The 19370-nt window shown below is 39.4% G+C and overlaps 1 protein-coding gene across 4 annotated transcripts in view; it reads right to left on the reverse strand.

The window, feature by feature from the left end:
• The window catches only part of LOC145982756 (ATP-binding cassette sub-family G member 4-like), a 57451-nt gene extending 49989 nt beyond the window's left edge, over window positions 1-7462 (reverse strand). For 3 of the 4 annotated variants that reach the window (XR_014441142.1, XM_083116125.1, XM_083116124.1), the window contains exon 1: window positions 7324-7456. The gene's annotated coding sequence lies outside the window, so the exon portion shown is untranslated. Of the gene's footprint in view, window positions 1-7323 lie in introns of all 4 variants that reach the window. The other variant, XM_083116126.1, reaches the window with a different exon arrangement.
• Window positions 7463-19370: the final 11908 nt, after the last annotated feature.

A 19370-nucleotide genomic window follows, 5' to 3' on the forward strand; every position in this document is an offset into this window, starting at 1 on the left:
TAACATAGCTTTTCTGCCACTTTTGACTGATTGCGACGATGAGGTTGAGTGATGATTAGATGAATTTGATAAAGAGATACTAGCGAATAGCATAAATGCCCAGGACGGGATTCGAACCGGGAACAGTCGACCAGCAAGCCGGCTAGCATCGCCCTTAAGTAAAGCATATTGTACAGTCCCTTTTTTTCTGACAGGTAGTATTTGTGTGTGAAAACTTTCTTTGTTGTTTGTTCACAGAGAGGTTTTCTTTCTAGCTTGTGATTATTTCGTGATTATATATGCAGGTTGTCCCGTAAGTCTCAAGCCACAGGAGTTTTCAGCAGGATGGTACCGTACCACTCCGCATTACGCCTTGGCATAATGTCTATCCTAACACAGTATCCCGAGCATTAGATTGGTAGCCGAAAACAAAGTGGATTAGTTCCCAAGGGTCCTAGATCTCGTTCCTCATGACTGGGCCATATGAAAGCCGAGGTCAAAATTGAGAGCATTATCCATCTTCAAGAACGTTTTGCGCAGGCATGTCAGTAAGTGTGATCTAGAAAGTGATGCTGGTGTGGAGATTTCGTGTCCAACTGTGTATACAACACAAGGGCTGACGCTTCAAACAGATTCTGTAATTGAATGAGTTCGGATTTACAGGACGAGACATGCTGTATAGTAGAAGTATATATCGGAATATATTTTATTGTTGTTCTTCTAAGAGTATGATAGCTACAATTATCTTTGTCTGAGAACTTTGTCTCTTTGCCCCCCCGCAAGCTCATCATTATCTCGGCGCCCTAGCCACAATGATAATTCAATTCGCAAAAACTGCATGGCTAAGAGGAAAAATACAATGAAATACCTTACTCATAAATTGTATATACCCAGGGCTTCTGCTTCGTAGCCGATACGTTATCCAATCTGCCACAGAGAACAGCAACACAACCACAAATTGCAAACGTATGTACTTTTATCTTAATCCCCTTCGAGTACAAGGGCAACGCATTGCATATAACTTTCTCAGTTGTAACAAGATTATAACTCTTTATTCGCAATTCTTCTGACAACGAATCATTCAACCATCATTGTGCGGAGAATGACAAACGGCAATGAAAGCTCCCCTTTGCAATGATACCAAACAACAAAGTGATTTGCGCTGTGACATTTCTAGAAACAAGCTGATGGAAACACAAGAAAGGAATCTAGTTCGACAGAGCGGTGAAACGTAAGCGCGACAGATTTCGTAACACAAGAAAATGTAGAAAGTTACGGCTGGGTAGCCAAGGTTGGGTCGTTTGAAGAAGCATGGAGCTTTCTAAATAACACAATTCGACTCATTCTCACAGCGAGTAAAGTATGCAACGTTCTTCTTTCCTTTTAAACTTCACAGTTTTTAAGTGAAGGAAGGAAATTCAATAAAAACCACAGCAATTCCGCTGTGGCTGACCACGGAAGAAACGAAGGCCACCTTTGCACCTTCTATTGTTCTTTGTTACTTCTTGTGTCACTTGAAGGGAATCTGTTATGCTCCATTTCCCTGTTGTTTCACTGGTGTACAGCTGACAATACTTCCAATGGTACATAAATTAGGGGTTTCCAACTGCACGGCCCTCGCTCTTCCAAAGTGTGTCTAGATAACGTAAATTTGATCCAGGATTGTAAAGGCTAAAAAGAGAAAAATCAAGGGATGCGTTTTAAGAAGTCCGAAAGGTTTCTTCTAGGGATTGCCAAATCCGGATAAAATTTTAACCGGATATCGGATATTCTGATATCCAGATATACGGATTATACAACTTAACCGGATATCCGATATTCAGATTGTGAGAATTATCCGGAAAGATTTATCGTTTATCCACTTCACGGGCTATCCACATATTATTGTATTCGTCAATTTCGTATTTCACTGTACGGATTTTCTGCAAAGCCTTCATCAAATGTCTTCTATTCTGATTATTCGAATATTAGGATTATCCATTGTATCCGAAACGGATTTAGGATAATTTTAAATCCGGATATCAGGATTTTGTGGCTATCCCTAGTTTCATCGATCTTTAAAAAACGTTCAAGAATGCTTAAATTGAGTGAAAGGTTAATCTCTGGGTTTCATCCTGTCGTCTTCTCTGTTAACGTGAGCCCGTTTCAATAGAGTTTTGAGCACAAAGTGCTCAAATAAGGTAATTGGGAATGGACCTACAGTTTAAAGTCGAATCCTACAGATTAAAGTTGGATGCGGTGTAATTTTCACGCCTCAAGACAAAATTGTGGCAGGTCTGACACAATCAGATGAAAATTATCGAAGTTTCAGTTCTGAATGTTTGTTCCACAAAAAATGCGCTGAAGAAGCACCTCGTCGTAACCTTTCTTCAGTAGGAAAAGTATTTTATGGTGCAAAATTATGGTATCGGGAAAGGGAAAGAAAAAAAAAAGATTCTGAAAATGTTTTCAACAAGGTGAAGAAAATGGTGCTGAAAAATGTTTTTATTCAATGTCCTCTTTTTCTGCACCTTCTGTATATAATGCGCGCGGACCGCAGAGAGAACTGTGTATATAATGCGCGCGGACCGCAGAGAGAACTGTGTATATAATGCGTGCGGACCGCAGAGAGAACTGTGTATATAATGCGCGCGGACCGCAGAGAGAACTGTGTATATAATGTGCGCGGACCGCATAGAGAACTGTGGTTCTGTCGAATCGGTTTCGTTTAAGTTTGTGTTTTCTCTCGCGGGTTTTGCAACATAATCTTGGAAACTATTGAGGCTGCAATGATTATATTATACCATTTTGTAGCTCTCCTTCTGCTCTAGAAAACGAGACTATAGGATTTTTTGTAGCTGCTCAAGAAGAGTGAAAATCATTAATTTTTCTGTCCACGTTTTCAACAAAACATGAAAGGAAGGAGAAAGGTGCTGAAACATCAAAGAGAGGGTAAAAAGGTGATAAATGTGCTAATCTCACGAAAAGGTGCAACAAAGTGTATTCATTTTACTTGATTCCATGTCCAAAAATACATATCTCAAACGATCGGTGTGAAAACAGTTATATTTTTGGGGGAATAACGTATATTTAACGTTCTTGAATTTTTCACAGAAATTACAAAATATGGCAACACGGGGGCACTCGGGTACAAGCGAATGGAAACATATTTATCTGTGGTGACTACGAGAGAAGAAAAGAAATGACTGTCCATTTTAGTTCAAGAGCTGGCCTCGTTCCTTCTTTTTCTGGTAGGACTGTAGCGAGCACACAATGTACAGGGTACGTGTTACGCAGTTAATCTAGTTCTTGTTGCAAATGCAAGTCTTCACGTAACTCGACTTTCGAATGAACAAGGAATAAAAAAACACCAATTGCACTGTTTATGCATTCTATCCTCCCTGCCACCGGCGTGAGAAATATGGGAAAAGGTTCAATATTTTAGAAAAAGGAAATACCGAAATATAATTTCGACAGGGAATTAATTAACAGAATTTTGTTCAACTGGTACACAATCGATACCCGTTAGAGGCACAAGTGGTTCGGATCCCACTTTAAACTGTAGGTCCAGTCCCGATTAGCCTTATTGTGCATAAAGTGGACTTTTAAAACACCCACTCAATCAACTAAACTGGTACAAAATAAAGACTTCTGTGTTTTCATGTGGCAACAGAGTATAGTAAACAATCAAAATTCAGGGAATACATTTTTCTCTGTGACGTAGGCTACTCGTTTTTAAGAAATTAACGCACACTACATCCCATACGAAACGACGGGACTCGACGCGAAGACACCCAACCTCTCTTCCATATAGTACACCCTGGACTGCATCCTTGCAGACTATCGAGTCTCTGGCGTCTGGACTCACAGCTAGTACAATCGTCTGTGGGGTTCGTGTTGTGTCGGTCTTTGTATGCTTGTATTGTCCCCCCATTTATTTCCTCATATCACCATTCATCCTCATCGCCACGTTTAGCCAAAAGTAGCAGAAATGCCACGCCAAATAAAGTAAATTAATCAATCAATAAACGGAATAAGAATAGCGGATAAAGATAGAAAAACAAAAGATAAGAGAGAGAGTCAAAACAACTGCAATACGTCTTGTGGAAGCTATGTGGGACTACTTTGAGGGTTCATAGGGCGCTTTCTATGCGCCTCATTTGTTTTCTTGATGCCATTTTTTTGGCACTTCCCTACCAGCCCTTGGTTCACATAACCTGCATTGTTGATACATTGTTTAATTCCATACAGTGTCCTCTTCCATTTGTATATTTCGATTTTTGTGCCGGTCCTCCATTCTCGCGAAAAAAATAATAATAGTTGCCATGACTATTACAGACACGTCTGGGCTGTAACGATCAAATTGACTTTCAATTGTGTTGTTGCAAACCCAGAAGTGTCGTATATGTGACTCTTGAGTAGTCAAATGATTCGCGCTCTCACCATTGGTACGAGCGGTCCCGAGTTCGATTCCCGGTTGGAGCCCCTAAAATGTCGGTGTTAACCTAATATCGGGAGGACAATTAGGTAGCTATGTGAAAAAAAGGAAGTAGCGAAAACTCCTGTCCCGAAAGCCAGCAAACATCGGCGGTCGTGCTATAGAATTTTTAACATATACAGTATATGCAGGGTGATTGGTAATTCGACCTATTCCTGGAAAGGGGTGATACTAGAGCACATTTGCAACAAATTTGACCCTATGCACCAGGGGTCGGAAATCAATAGGTTTCGAGTTATTGCAGTTTGTAGATTTTCGTGACATATTCCGACTTGCGACCAAAAAACTACTAATTGTGAAAAAACTACTACACCCTGGGCACTCAATCGACATGTTGCTAACAGCTGACAAATGAGTGACTACTGGGAAAAAAATTCATGTCCAAAATTCCCATACCCACAGAAATAAACAGTCATTGGAGCACACGTCATGAAGAAATTTGGAAATTATCGTTTAAATCGAAGAGGATTACTCAAAAAATGGTAACACACTTAGCGTAAAAATTACGGAAAAAACTTCCTCGTTTCATAAACTCTCCAAAAATATACAAATGTTGTCTACTGGAACACGGGTTGGGGGAAAAATTTGAATATAAAGCGGAGAAGGCGCGTTGTAGACCTCTTTGTAAAGTGAAAAGAAGTTGTCGGTTGTGAGAAATAAAGGAACAAAAATGAGTGAAATAATAATGTTATTTACCATTCTCATGATTCCAGGTTGTCAGAATTAACTGTTAGGAAAACTACAAATCCTGTTAAAATTGCCTCCCCCGGTTAAGTATGCAAGCACGCAGCCTGCGGCGTACTTCAGACACAATCACTTGCGTTGACACTCTGTCTCTTATGTATTAGGCGGCTGTCACAATTCTCTCTCTCAACTCTTCTTAGAAATACACTGGTGTACTGTAGACTAACTCTTTCATGTGACCCCAAATGTGAAAGTCGCATGGCGTCAAATCCGTACTCCTCGCCGGCCAGGGGGTCGGGCCGCCTCGACCAATCCATCGCATGGGATAATTGTGGTCCAGCCACTGTCGCACACCCCGGAAATAGTGGGCTGGGTAGTCATTGGTAAATCATACCCCTTTTTGTGGCGAGCGACACATCCTCCAGCAGCGTCGTCAATTCTTCCCTTAGTTTTCGTAGGTAATGCCGTTTAGGTTTTGTGGCAGATAGAATGGCCCGATCACATGATTGTGGACGATTCCCATTTAGCGAGAATTTTCTCTGGTGAGCCTTTTTTTTTTTTTTAGATTTTCTGGGGTTATGACCCTTAGGGGACCAAAAATTATGAAAATTCGTAATACCATCGCGGTCAAATTTGGATTCATCCGTCCACAGAATTCTTGTCAGATGATGGGGGTCTACAACGCGCCTTCTCCGCTTTATATTCAAATTTTTCCCCCAACCCGTGTGCCAGTTGACAACATTTGTATATTTTTGGAGAGCTTATGAAACGAGGAAGTTTTTTCCGTAATTTTTACGCTAAGTGTGTTACCATTTTTTTTGAGTAATCCTCTTCGATTTAAACGATAATTTCCAAATTTCTTCATGACGTGTGCTCTAATGACTGTTTATTTCTGTGGGTATGGGAATTTTGGGCATGAATTTTTTTCCCAGTAGTCACTCGTTCGTCAGCTGTTAGCAACATGTCGATTGAGTGCACAGGGTGTAGTAGTTTTTTCACAATTAGTAGTTTTTTGGTCGCAGGTCGGAATATGTCACGAAAATCTACAAACTGCAATAACTCGAAACCTATTGATTTCCGACCCCCAGTGCATAGGGTCAAATTTGTTGCAAATGTGCTCTAGTATTACCCCTTTCCAGGAATAGGTCGAATTAACAATCACCCTGTATATTTCAAACCACTTAGTTATACAATAATTATAAATATGTATTATGTAGGTAATGAATATTATTTATATATAGAAAACAATTATATGTGTGTGGGTGTGTGTGGAACCTTGGTCGTCGAGATCGTAAGTCGACCAGTCAACGCGTTTGAGGTTAGACCACCGAGGCTATCATATCGCCAGGGCCGACGCTGAGGAAAGAGGGGGAGGGGGTACAGTGTTCCATGAAAAACCTTATCTCAATCCAATAGCGAAACTTTTCGTGGTTAAAATAAAATTAAAGTGTTTGGATTAAGTGATAACAATGTGAATATTCAATAACCAACCTGTGGCGTTGACACTGCATCCCTTCGCATTACTACGGTGCAAATAGCCGAAGTGATTGAGAACTTGTGCATTTTATTTTTTCGTTTGTTTTTCCAGTTTTTAAGTTCACTTTCTGCACAGACAGGCTAATCTGGAATGGACATTCAGTTCCAAGTGTGATCTGAATCATTATATGTGCAGTGGCGCGCCCAAGGGAGGCTTGTTAGGGGTTATGACCCCTATATTGGCGCAGAGATACTAGAAAAGAACGTCAAATGTAGGAAAAAGATGGCAACATTTCGGCTGACTAAAATAAATATACGTAACCCCTCCCCTTTCGAAAATCCAGAGCACGCCACTGACTATGTGCCTACACCAGGTATCGGACCCAGAATCCCTTGCTTACAAGACGAAGACGTTGGGGAGACAGTGTGCATTATGTGCATTGATGTATTATATATGAACAACAGTGGAGCCTCCGAGATGGCGTAGTGGTAACATCGTTGCCTTGTAATCAATTGGTCCTGTGTTCGATACCCGGTGGAGGCACATCGCACAGTGGTTCAGATCTCACTTTAAACTGTAGGTACGGTCCCGATTAGCCTATCTGTACCTATTGGACTCAAAACAAAATCCATTCACATATGAACATGAACAAAAACAATCCCTAACGATTTCTTCCCGAAGTCAATCAACAAAAACAACGACTCACCTCTCCTAAGGCCAATCTTCACGGAGTATGACAGTTGCGAAAATTCCAAGTTAACGGCACGGGACGGAGGCAACCTGGCAGATGTAGTCACTGGATACTCCCCCTGGATTGTTTTACCAATGTCTAACCTCAACTCGTGCTTCTTCTTCTTCGAGCACGCGAAACTTTCACCGCCACTCACGGCCATAGCAACGGAACAACTGAATCGGTACGGTGCACGACCCCAAAGCAAGCAGGAAATCAACCAGCGCGACATCTTGTAGCCCCAAGGTGAACTAACGACGCAACCTTGGTGTAAAACTTGTTCCTTCTTTTGTTCTTTTTGTTTTTCTCTAACGCTTTCTTGCATCAGTACAAGCAGTGACGTTTCTAGGAATTTAAAACATAATTTCATAGGAAGAAAAGTGGCAGGGGGGATATCAGTGAGTGACAGAGCTGAAAGGGGAGCAGCTATGTTGATGTGTTCGAGGGGGTGCAAATACACACCCATATACAACATAATTATACATTAAATATTGTACTTAAGTAATATTTATTACATAATATTAATGCACCCATCCATACGAGTATTAGATCTCATCCATTCTGCCAAGACTGAAAAAAATCAATGGCGTGCCCAGGACTTTCGAAATAGGGGCTTATGTACCATCTTTCCCTGCCTTTAGGTTCTTTTTGTAGGAATACTGGGCCAAAGGGGGTTTGGTTTACAACTCCCACTTATCCTCCTTTGGGCACGCCACTGAAAAAATATACTATGCTGAAGACCAGATTGTTGTTGCTAGTATCTTCTTGATCTTTTGTCATCTTGAAAGCTAGTTGTTGGCCATTGCCGATGAACAAGAAAGTCCTGTTCCAATACAATCATTAAAATGCCGGCCCCCGTGGCGGAGTGGTTGACACATCGCGCTACGACGTCAGGGTTCCCAGGTTCGAATCCCGGCCTGGGCATGGATGTTTGTGGGTGTCAATTTCATCACATCATCATTTATCCCCATCTTCGCAAATTAGCCAAAAGTGGCAAAGAAGCTAAGTAAAATAAAGCAAATAAATCAATCATTAATGCGTTTCACTTTTTTTATTAAATTTTAAAAATGCCTTCTTTCTTGTAATATGCCTTGTTTATGCCAATGTGGCATTTTTTATAGAAGTTACATTATCTCAGCCATCCTATTTAATAGAAACGTGGTCTCCTCTTAGTTTTGCTAAACTTAGAATATACCCTCTGAAAATTTTGGGACCACAGCATTGAACAGTAACGTCCTGCCTGCAATAAACTTCTCTGCTTACAACTGCTTCAATGTGTGACTGACCCAAAGATGTTCATTTATTTCATTTATTATTTATTGTTTAAGTTTGTGTTTAACATGCATTATGATATTTATGTTGTTATCAATTACTATTTTGTTATGTTCCAAAACGTTGTTGAATTAATAAGATGTATAATTAACTATTGATAATGTGAAATTGCGATGTATAAATTTCTATACATATTTTGAGCATAGCAACGAAAAACAAAACACAGTATATATATTGAAATTATATTGAAATTATATATAGTGACGTCCGAGTTTTCTTTGAATTTAACAAACTGTAAGTAGATTTGGATAAAGATAAATACTAGGATGTTTCGTTGAAGTGTGTGTAAAAGACTTGCTTCAATAATTTGGCGCCTACAGCCAGGATTGAAAAAAAAAAAGGACAATCTTCTGATGCGTGGTGAGAAGTTTGCGCAATGGTAGTTATAGACTTTTAAAATTTTGTTTTGTCTTCGAGTTTCAATTTGTTTAACATGTTGCGAAGGCAAAATTGGCGACCCTAAATATTTTATTTATGTTTATTATTATTCTGTGCAATCATGGCAGATAAATCTAAGGAAACGAAGCCTAGACATTCACGTAGGCTAAAATCTAATGTTGCATATGAAGGAACCTACTTAAATAGTAGTAATTCTCAGGATGGTGATATTTGTGATGTACGGTCAGGTAAGATTGAAGGAGTGACGTGTTGTGATAAGCTCGATAATGACCTGAGGTATGTGCAATGTTTTGATTGCCGTTCGTGGTATCATATTTCATGTTTGAAGCTTTCCGTCACACATTGGATAATTTATTCCACCACTAAGGAAAAATACTGTTGTAACAAATGTGATTCCAGTTACGATCCTTACCTATTGCCGGTGTATTTGGAAAGTATAAATCCTAATTTAAATTACATATTAAACAGCATTAGAAGCATACAATTAGCTGTTGTAAGTTCTAATCAGGAACTTAAGACTCAGTTTGAACAGTCTAATCAGGAAATTAAGACTCAGTTTGAACAGTCTAATCAGGAACTTAAGACTCAGTTTGAACAGTCTAATCAGGAACTTAAGACTCAGTTTGAACAGTCTAATCAGGAACTTAAGACTCAGTTTGAACAGTCTAATCAGGAATTTAAACAGCCTAATCAAGAATTCAAACAGTCTAATCAGGAACTTAGATCAGAATTAAATCTGTCTAATGAAAATATTCAGGTTAAACTTGACGTTATATCTTTAAAACAAGCTGAATTATCTAGTGCACATACACAGTTATCTTCACAGCTTGATGTCAAATTTGAAGCTGTTAATCATGATATTAGTCATGTTAACAATCGGCTCAATATTTTAATGTCTGAATTTAAAGACAAAATAGATTCGGTTAGTACAGCGTGTTTACAATCAACAACACGTCTTGAATCTGTGTTTGATAATAAATGTCGTAATGTTGATGTCAAACTATCTGAATTTGAAAATGTGCAATTATCATTGAAAGAACACGTTCTTGATTATGACCAACGTTTAGATAATCTCAATTCAAATTGCAATGACTGCTCTGCTAATATAGTTGATCTTATATCTAGAGTCACTATTTTAGAAAGTAAAAGCGATGTCAATGCTGATGTACATAAGCATATTTCTCATTGTACAGAAAAGTTCCAACAGTTTAATTCCCATATTGAAGGTATAGAACAAAATATCAAAAAGCTTCAAACTGATGGCAAGGATTTAACAGTCAAAGATAATTATAACGATAATGATGAAGGTAGCGTAGCCCTTGCACATAATTCCTCTGCTCGTAATTCTGTTGTTACAAATAGTAATAGTAGAACAAAATCAATTGTTGTGGATAATACAGAATCTAATACATGTCGGAATGGAAGAACCCAGTGTGATATTGGACTCAGTACTTCGTCTAGTGATGTATCAGATGATTCTTCTAAGAAAGTTACCGGTAAGAAGAATGTTACTAACACTCGTGCTCGTAAACATGTCCATTGGAAGCACAAGTATAATAAATCTGTAAGATCTAGCTCTGACGAAACTTCCGTAAAGAAATTCCGAAGTGACGACGCAGAAGGTCTATTCCCAAAACGAGAGTTAGGTGCTGAGAAATATAACTACACTGATGCTTGCTATCAACTGTTTGGTACAAATGCACATCCTACTTCTAGTTCTGTGTTTACTAAGAATAATGACAATGTTAGTAATGTACATAATAATCCACATTGTCATCTGGATCAAAGCGTTAAGTCTCCTTGTATGTGGTGTGATTTTAACCCACAAATATCAGAACCTAACCCACAAAATGATTGTGTTAGTAATATTTATCATGATGCAAGTGTACCATGTTCAGTTTCGAACAATCACGATGATCATCAGTCGTCTGTACATGGTTCTAGATTGCATAATTATGGTAACACAGGGTTAAACGGAGCAAATCATATTTGTTATAATCAGCCGTATAGTTCGAGGGGAAGAAGTGATCATCCTATTATTAGAAATACATGCAATGGAGAAGGAAATGCAAGAAGTGGACGTTTAAAATTAAGTGAATTATCTCAATTGCCTAAGTTCTCGGGAAAGATAGAGCAACAATCAGCGAGAGAATATATTGAACAGCTGGATAACATATTAAATGTTGTAGGAGTGCCAACAGATATGAAACTGCAAAGTATTCAACAATGCTTCATTTGGAGAGCTGGTTATTGGTTTCGGACTCATAAATATTATTTTAATTCTTGATCAGTTTGTACAAGAATTCATTAATCAGTTTGCTTCTTCGGAAGTTATCCAATCACAACTCTCCGTATTGAGGAATCGCAAATACGATCCCAGTGTACAGTCTGAGAAAAAAATACCTGGGCCACGGGACGTAGAATTTCGTAACGTCTTAAAGCCTGTTGTTTATGCAACCCAAATAACAAAATATTCGCTTAAGTTTGCCTGGTGATTCTGACTTCTCGGGAAGGATTGAACTTTGATAGCATGAGTCACATGACTCGTGCCCCAGCCACAACAAACAGCTGGGTGCTACGATGCCTCCAGAAGAAAATTTCAGGAACTGGTTTCTTGACAAGAGCTACTCGTAAGGAAATACTATTCTATCAAGTGATATTAGAGTCATTGTCAAGAAGGTTCGCTGAAATGATGGTTCTCATCACAGACCACATGCCACACGTTAATTGTTTAAGTCTAGTTCATGCACTGGACCTACAGATTAAAATGGGATTCGAACCAAAGCCTCTCTACTTGGTATTGAATTCGGAAGCCTTTCATTACATGGCGAAGACGTTACTACTACGACATCAGAGAGGCAATGGAACCCCTTGAGAAAGAGATAAGCGAAAATTGCTACCTGACAAACCATATTTGCCCGTAAATTTTAAATATAAGACAATATTTTGTACTGACAGTTTCGAACCGTGGGAGAGGCATATATTTTTTTTGTACCATCGTCCATTTCACGAGTTTATAATTCTTCCTCACCGACACGAGTAACGCGAGTGGTAGAAGAAAAGCGAAGTAAAATAACTGAAACAGAAATAAAAGGAAAAAGCGAAATAAATTTTATTCATAATATTCTGCAGTCACTTGAGTTGTATTCACGGGATGCTATCTTTAAAGAAAGCCGTGGTCTCTTCCTTGTCTCTTTCGCTTTCTTTGTGCTCTTGCTTCCCCCGTCACGATTGGTCTAAAACTAATTAATGCGACGTTAATTAAACAATCCAAACAACGAAACAATGCACAATCAACTGCACAAGACAACATTCCAAATGTTTTCGAATCGGAAAACAATTGAGATGCTGTAAAATGACTTAAGATGCAGTAATAAAGTGGGAATTCGGTACCGTATAGAATTAAATCGGTAGAGATGTTCGATTTGATTGGATGTTTGTTATTTAGATTTGCTATTCTTTCACTTTTGGCAAATAGCGACGATGAAGATGAGTGATGCTATGATGAAATTGATGAAGGGACACTTACCAAGGACACCCACGCCCAAGTCGAGATTCTAACCAGGGACCCATGGCATCGTAGCGCGCTGTGCTAACCACTCCTCCATGGAGTGGACATTATAGCATATTTTGTGTGCTCAATTGGGATCAATCAATGGAATGAATAGGCATATTATATGATTAATAAATTCATATCATAATACCACGTCATATTATTCGGCACGAAGTAACATCAGAGACATTCAATCTTGCATTTTTGCCTTTCAACTAATTCTTTGAATTCAGGTTAATCACAACAATAAGATAAATTATGAAGAAAATGATAGTGAATGTGGGATATTGACAGTTATTACGAATTTCCTGAGAGAAACAACATTAAGCAGGCTCGGTGGTCAAGCTCATTAAGTGATTGACATTCGATATCGTCGCCAAAGTTCCCGGTTTTGAGTACCGTCCTTGTCGGGGGTGTTTGACTATTTCGTCATCAATTTCGTGTAATGGTCACTCGTCCTTATCGTCGCGATCATCGAACAGGGAATAAAAATTATAAAAATAAGTACGATGGAAGAGTACTTATTTCATCTCTCACGAAATCTCCTACAAAACCGGAATATATAAAATACATGTATATTCATTCACATACATTTTCGATTTCTATATTTAACTAGTCGAGACCGAGAACGGGAGAGCAATTTTCAATTCGACAAACCGAGAGGCGGAGAAACTGTCAAGTCTCGTTTCTTCTTGGCACCTCCGTAATCGAGTTGTTCTGTTTGTCATTGGCTTTGTATTGGCAATTATTGTCATTATTCTTCCCCTGCAGGTAAACCATAACGATGAATTATGATGAAATGAAGCAGATAAAAGGGCAAGAACAAGAAAGTCATGCCTGTTCGGGACTCCAACCCAGAACCTTATGTAACGAGATTTGAAATTCTGGAGAAGGCGTCCGTGTTTCGCTTGGTTTTCTCTTTCCTCTACTTCTCTTATATTATCATACATGTATAATAAAAATGGATCTCATACGATATGTTGCGATTCATAATTGTGCTGGTTAGATGCTACAGATGTGAACTCCAACCTGCAATATATTATTCCCTTTTGTTTCGTATCTGGTTGAACATGAAATTTTCTTACACTGTGACAATTTCTTTCTTAGTTTTGGTTTGGTGCACAGATATGCTAATCTGGACTCGACCTTCAGTTTAAAGTGGGATACTAAACCACTATGTGCATCCATCGTGTATCAAACCCGGGATCCACTGATTACAAGGCGACGACGTTATCACTACTCCATCGAGGAGGCCCCATGACAAAATGTTATTCACTCGATCTCTACCATAATTTATTTCAGCATTTACATTTTCGTTTTCTTCTTCTTTTTTCCTTTTGTTAACTACTCTTATACAACTCTTTTTGCGTCTTCGAATTTCTTCTTGTTTCAGGAAAAAATAATACATGCAGGCTCTATAAAAATCCCCCGTTCAAATAGATAAAACGTTCACTCTCGAGAACTAATTTACATGTTTATCACTAACGTAACCATTAGGAAACTATTGAAATGTTAACTGATATAACTGCAGATGAAACAATACTTACAGCCACTAACGAAATATCTATTCTTGTGTAGCCTCACAGACAACAAGTATCTGGTGAGTCATTCACTCTTGCTGACTACGGGCGAAGGTCACTGAACTAAAGGGTGGTGGCAAGCAAGCAGGCTTGTGCTCTACCAAAGACGAGGTCACGTGTTCCAGTTATCAATGGCGTACGAAATAAGGAGGAACACAGCTATCTGACGTATGTTTTGGTCCCGTCATTGCACGTAGACAGTGGCGTATGCTGGTTCTAACGAGTGGGTAATCTCCGACCTTTTGATCCTCAAACTCCAAAAGTTTCCGTGCAATTTATGTCACGCTCCATATTGGATTTAGGAATATTGTGTCGGAATGTTTGTCTTATTGCTACGATCACAATCAATTAATTCTCGTTATTGCAGTTTACTATACGCGTAGAATTTCAAATAATAAAACAAGACAGTATTATAAAGCTATAAAAAAACAGCCTGTGAAATATAAAAATGAAAGACGTGCACTAGTGAAATAAAAACCCGCAATATTAATTTAAGTGCAAAATTCAACTTACTCCAGGACCCGATTACTTGTGCTGTACTACATCCAAAGCACGCTGTTTGTCCAGTTGCACGTCAATACGTGTCTGGGCGAAAGATTGCAGCTTAACAAAGGAAGTTATGTGACTTTTGGATTTTTCATGTTTGGCACAAGTGTTGCAAAGATTACAGTCACGCGTCCATACATTCTTTTCAGCCCCGAAAAGTAAGCACGGCGAACAAAAATGCAAAGCTTATTAACACTTATACTTCCTGTCAACCATGGTGTTTTGTCATAATTTGCTTGCGAAAATGCCTCACATATTCCCGATTTTGTCTTTGTGTGTAGAAATAAGTTCAAGCGATGACACTGGCCTACCTGTATTAACAATTTGCAACTTCTCCTGAAAAGATCTTGTTCCAAAAGGTTTCACCAGCAAATCTTGTATCACATCCATTACCCTTTAACACAGCACTATCACGACAAACAGTAACACCTAAATAAATAATAAACACGAAGCACAGCACGAAGCCAACGACTACACGCATTCAGTTTCACGCGCCAAACTTCTGTTGTTGTGTTCCTGGCTCAGAATGAAATTCCCTATGAATAATAAAAAAAATCCCTTTCCGAGCTCGAATTGACAGGTTTTTAAAAGTTCGAATCATTGCAGGTCAGAGTCAGAATTTTAATTCGGGATGAGGATCATCCCTTATTATCAGCCGCCACATAAATTTGAAACAGTGGGGTTAGAAGTCCTGAAGATGAATCTCAGATTATTAGAACGTATTAAGCAAAGTGTTTAATCCTGCTAATGAAGTAAAATGAATTACCACTATACACTTTTTAAATTAGATATTTGTAGGATTTCGGGGAGGGGGGTTTCCCTTTAAAAAAATATTCAGTTCCGTGAGATAAGTATTCTCGCTGCTTTTGAAGATTAGAGAGGAGAAACAATCACTATTTTTGTAAATACAAGGATGGGGGGAGTCAGCAAATAGGTGCTTTAATTGCTTAAGCCTTGAATTTTAATTCAGTTTGCTTCATCTTCAATATTTAAGCTTTTCCCTTTTGATAAATTTATGTTCAAGTAACAGAAATCAGCAAGACAGAAGCAAATGTAAAGTGAAAATTAGCGTAGAATTGGTTTGCCCATGTTATTCAGTTTTCCTGTTCTTCGCACTCTACCGGGTATGTTTTCCCTAGTTGAGCGGAGGGAACGGTAAAGGCTCTCAAGGTTGAGAGTGCGACCGGTGGACTCTCACAAGAAGGAGCTTACCCTGGGCACGGAATCACCGCGCCTGAAAAGCAGTGTTTCCTCCCCCTCTTTCCTTTCTCCTCCCTCCTCGCCAAGGGTTGTAAGGAAAGCGGGAGGAATGACGTCAGGGTGAGATTCCCTGAAGTCATTCCACCGGCTGGAGAAAGGTTCCCGGACATTCGGTGGCAAACGATTGGAAGTATTCGCGCGCTGGAAGCAAGGAAATGTATGCATCGAAATTGGTTTGGAAGAATATTGCGAGGAAATGTATATATATATATATATATATATATATATATATATATATATATTAAAAAAAATAAATACAGCCGGGTCATCTGCGATTACCTAGATGACCCAGAGTATACGCCGCTGCACGTAGAACACTTTATCGTAGTGGCCTTGAAGTTCCCTCAGGGCACTCCTACGTAAAGGCTTCTGAGCTAGAAGGATATCTTCCCCATTGAGTGGAGGAAAAGTGGGTGCGTATAGAGGTCCCTCAACTTTCGTATTCTGTTTCATTTCAGAACCCGTGCTGTATCGTCGACTTAATCCAATCTATCCGATGTAGGTTTTAGGTTCTGTTTCTGTTCGGTTATTTCATGTTGTCTTCCTGCTTATGTTATTCGCGACGAAGGCTCTGGATTCGATAATCTGGACAATAACGGGATTGTGTTGGTTGCTTGATTTGGTGTCTTAAGTTCACTTTATGTCCTGTTAGGCTAATCGTGAATGGACCTACAGTTTAAAGGGGGATCCGAACCACTATGTTCCTCCACCGAGTATCGAACCCGGGATCCCTTAATTACAAGGCGCCCACGATCCCACTCCGCCATCGGGGATTGTGTTCGCAACGAATGAATCAAATTTGAGTGATATGATATGCAACCATTGGAAGACTATTGAAAGAAAAGCTACGGGAACCTGCCAGTTTTTCTACTGCAGACAGGAAACCATAAACATGCAAGAGAAGCTTATATTCTATGAAACCTGAGGCTATGTGCTCGAATACTGGCTATATATAATCCATAGAGGCATAGCAACGTTAAACAACCTCTTATATGATACATATAGGTTTAAAAAGGTCGAAATACAAAGATTGTGTGCGCCTCACTGATCGCGTAGTGGTAAGGCCTTGTAATCAAGGGGTCTCGGGTACGATACCAGGTGATCGCACATAGTGGTTCGGATCCCACTTTAAACTGTATGCATTTCAGATTAGTCTATTTGTGCCGGTGACTCAGTCGGTAACGCGTCTGACTACCATGCTATAGGCCCCGGGTTCGATCCCCGGCCGGTTCAAGCCCGGGAACTTTTCTAACGTTGGAAGCGGCCCCGGCGCCCACCCAGCGTCGAATGACATGGATACCTGGGGGAAACCCTGGGGGTAAAGGCGGTCAGGGGCGTGATGCTGATCACATCACCCCCCACTCACGAACGAATCAAGAAAGTATGGGGCGGCGTGATGCTGATCACATCACCCCCACTCACGAACGAATCAAGAAAGTGTGGGGCGTTACCCCCACACCCCCTATACGCCTTCATGGCGTAGCGCTAAGCACAGGTGAGAACTTTACCTTTTTTTATTGCATAAAGTGGACTTACAACAAAATTTAAAATTGCGATAAAGATTATGATAAGGTATTAAAGAATTGTGTCTAACACATTTTTTTATTGTTTACCAATGACCTTGTTAACGGTGGAAGCGGTCCCGGCGTCTACCCAGCGTCGAATAACATGGGTACCTGGGGGAAACCCTGGGGGGTAAAGGCGGCAGGGGCGTGATGCTGATCACATCACCCCCACTCACGACCGGATCAAGAAAGTGTGGGGCGTTACCCCCACACCCCCTATACGCCTTCATGGCGTGGTGCTATGCACAGGGGAACACTTTACCTTTTTACCTTGTTAACTAATATTCTTAATTTCAGTTTCAAGATGAAATCGGCTACGAAATAAAAGGAGTGGGTTCATATTTCTGTTACGAAATTCCACTTTTGTAGTAGACCTGTGCCACACTAAGATGTGACATAATAAACAAATCTGAGACACTTTCAAAGTATTAAATTGCTATCTACGTATTTGGGAACAATCTTTCAATATAATACTTTTTTTGGACGCGTCAAATCATAGTATTTAATTCCTGTTTTAGCAGCTTTAAGAAACCTGATTTTTTGGGGGGGTTACAAATGCCCTTTCTGCTCCCGTCAAGTTACGCCTATGAAAAAACAGGAATTCAAAGTAAAAGACTGTCCCGACTAAATCGGGAGACACTTCTGATAGATTTACAATTGGGAAAATCATAATTAAGCGTGTAGTTGAAAACAACCTATTTTCATATATTGCATGCAGCTCTACTTTTTCTGCAATGTGGATCAAGAACTGGGGACGTGGAGAAGCACAACACTCCACGTAACCAATAGTCACGTGACCCTCTTTGCTTTCCTGTCATGTTGACCTTCGCGTGGAACACATTTCTCGGTGTTAAGACAGGCAAAATCACCCGATCATCGAAGGGTGCAATATGTGTTGCCTACCCTCCTGCATTACTTGCTCCTATTAAAGCCTTATGGGGAAGAACTTTTTTCCATGACTGTACATGGCAGTTTAGAGACTTTTGCTTTAAAAACACACTCTAGTTATTGTAATTTGGTTGTAAATCCTCAATATATAGATGTTGTGCAGTTAATACTTAGCCAATTACCTGATAATATTGCCAATCACATTACTTGTCACGAAATTCGTTCAGTAGATCAACTGACTAGCATGTTAAGAAGATTAGATGTAATAAAATTTAGTAGAAAGGGGCTTGTTGTTCTTCCTAATGAAGACAACGAACGTGAAAATATTCCAAAGATTTTTAAGAACTCTGAACAAAATAGAGGCAAGTTAAATGTGCGGCAAGTTAACGTTCGACGTTCGAAGACCACTAGTGTTTGTACTCAGACTCCAACTAGTAGTCAGTTAGAAGCCGATGCTGTTATCAATCAAGGTTACGAAAATAGGCAGGGAAACAATCTTCGAGGTCGATATTTCAACAATTTTAGGCGAACCTCGAATAATTATGGACATCATGGAAATTTTACTGCACGAAACAATTATAATAGCTTCAGATCTAGAAACGGAGGACAATTCCGAAATAATTACAGGCAAAATAATTCTCGTTCACCTACAGGACAATTTAATGATGAAAATTTGCTCAATCAATCGCGATTCTATTACATGAATGAAAATCGCAGTGCTAATAATAATACAATACCATATCAGCGTTTTCCTGCAAATTCAAATTCATTACATTCTCAACCTGAAGCAGCAAGTTTGGTATCACAAATTAATTCTGATTCTACAAGAATGGCAAATCGTGAACAAAATACTTCGCGAATAGATCAAGTACAAGGATCGATACAGCAACAAATTCCTAA

Source organism: Lepisma saccharinum, unplaced genomic scaffold (genome assembly GCF_977018435.1).
Source record: "Lepisma saccharinum unplaced genomic scaffold, izLepSacc3.1 HAP1_SCAFFOLD_390, whole genome shotgun sequence".
Classification (NCBI taxonomy): Eukaryota; Metazoa; Arthropoda; class Insecta; order Zygentoma; family Lepismatidae; genus Lepisma; species Lepisma saccharinum.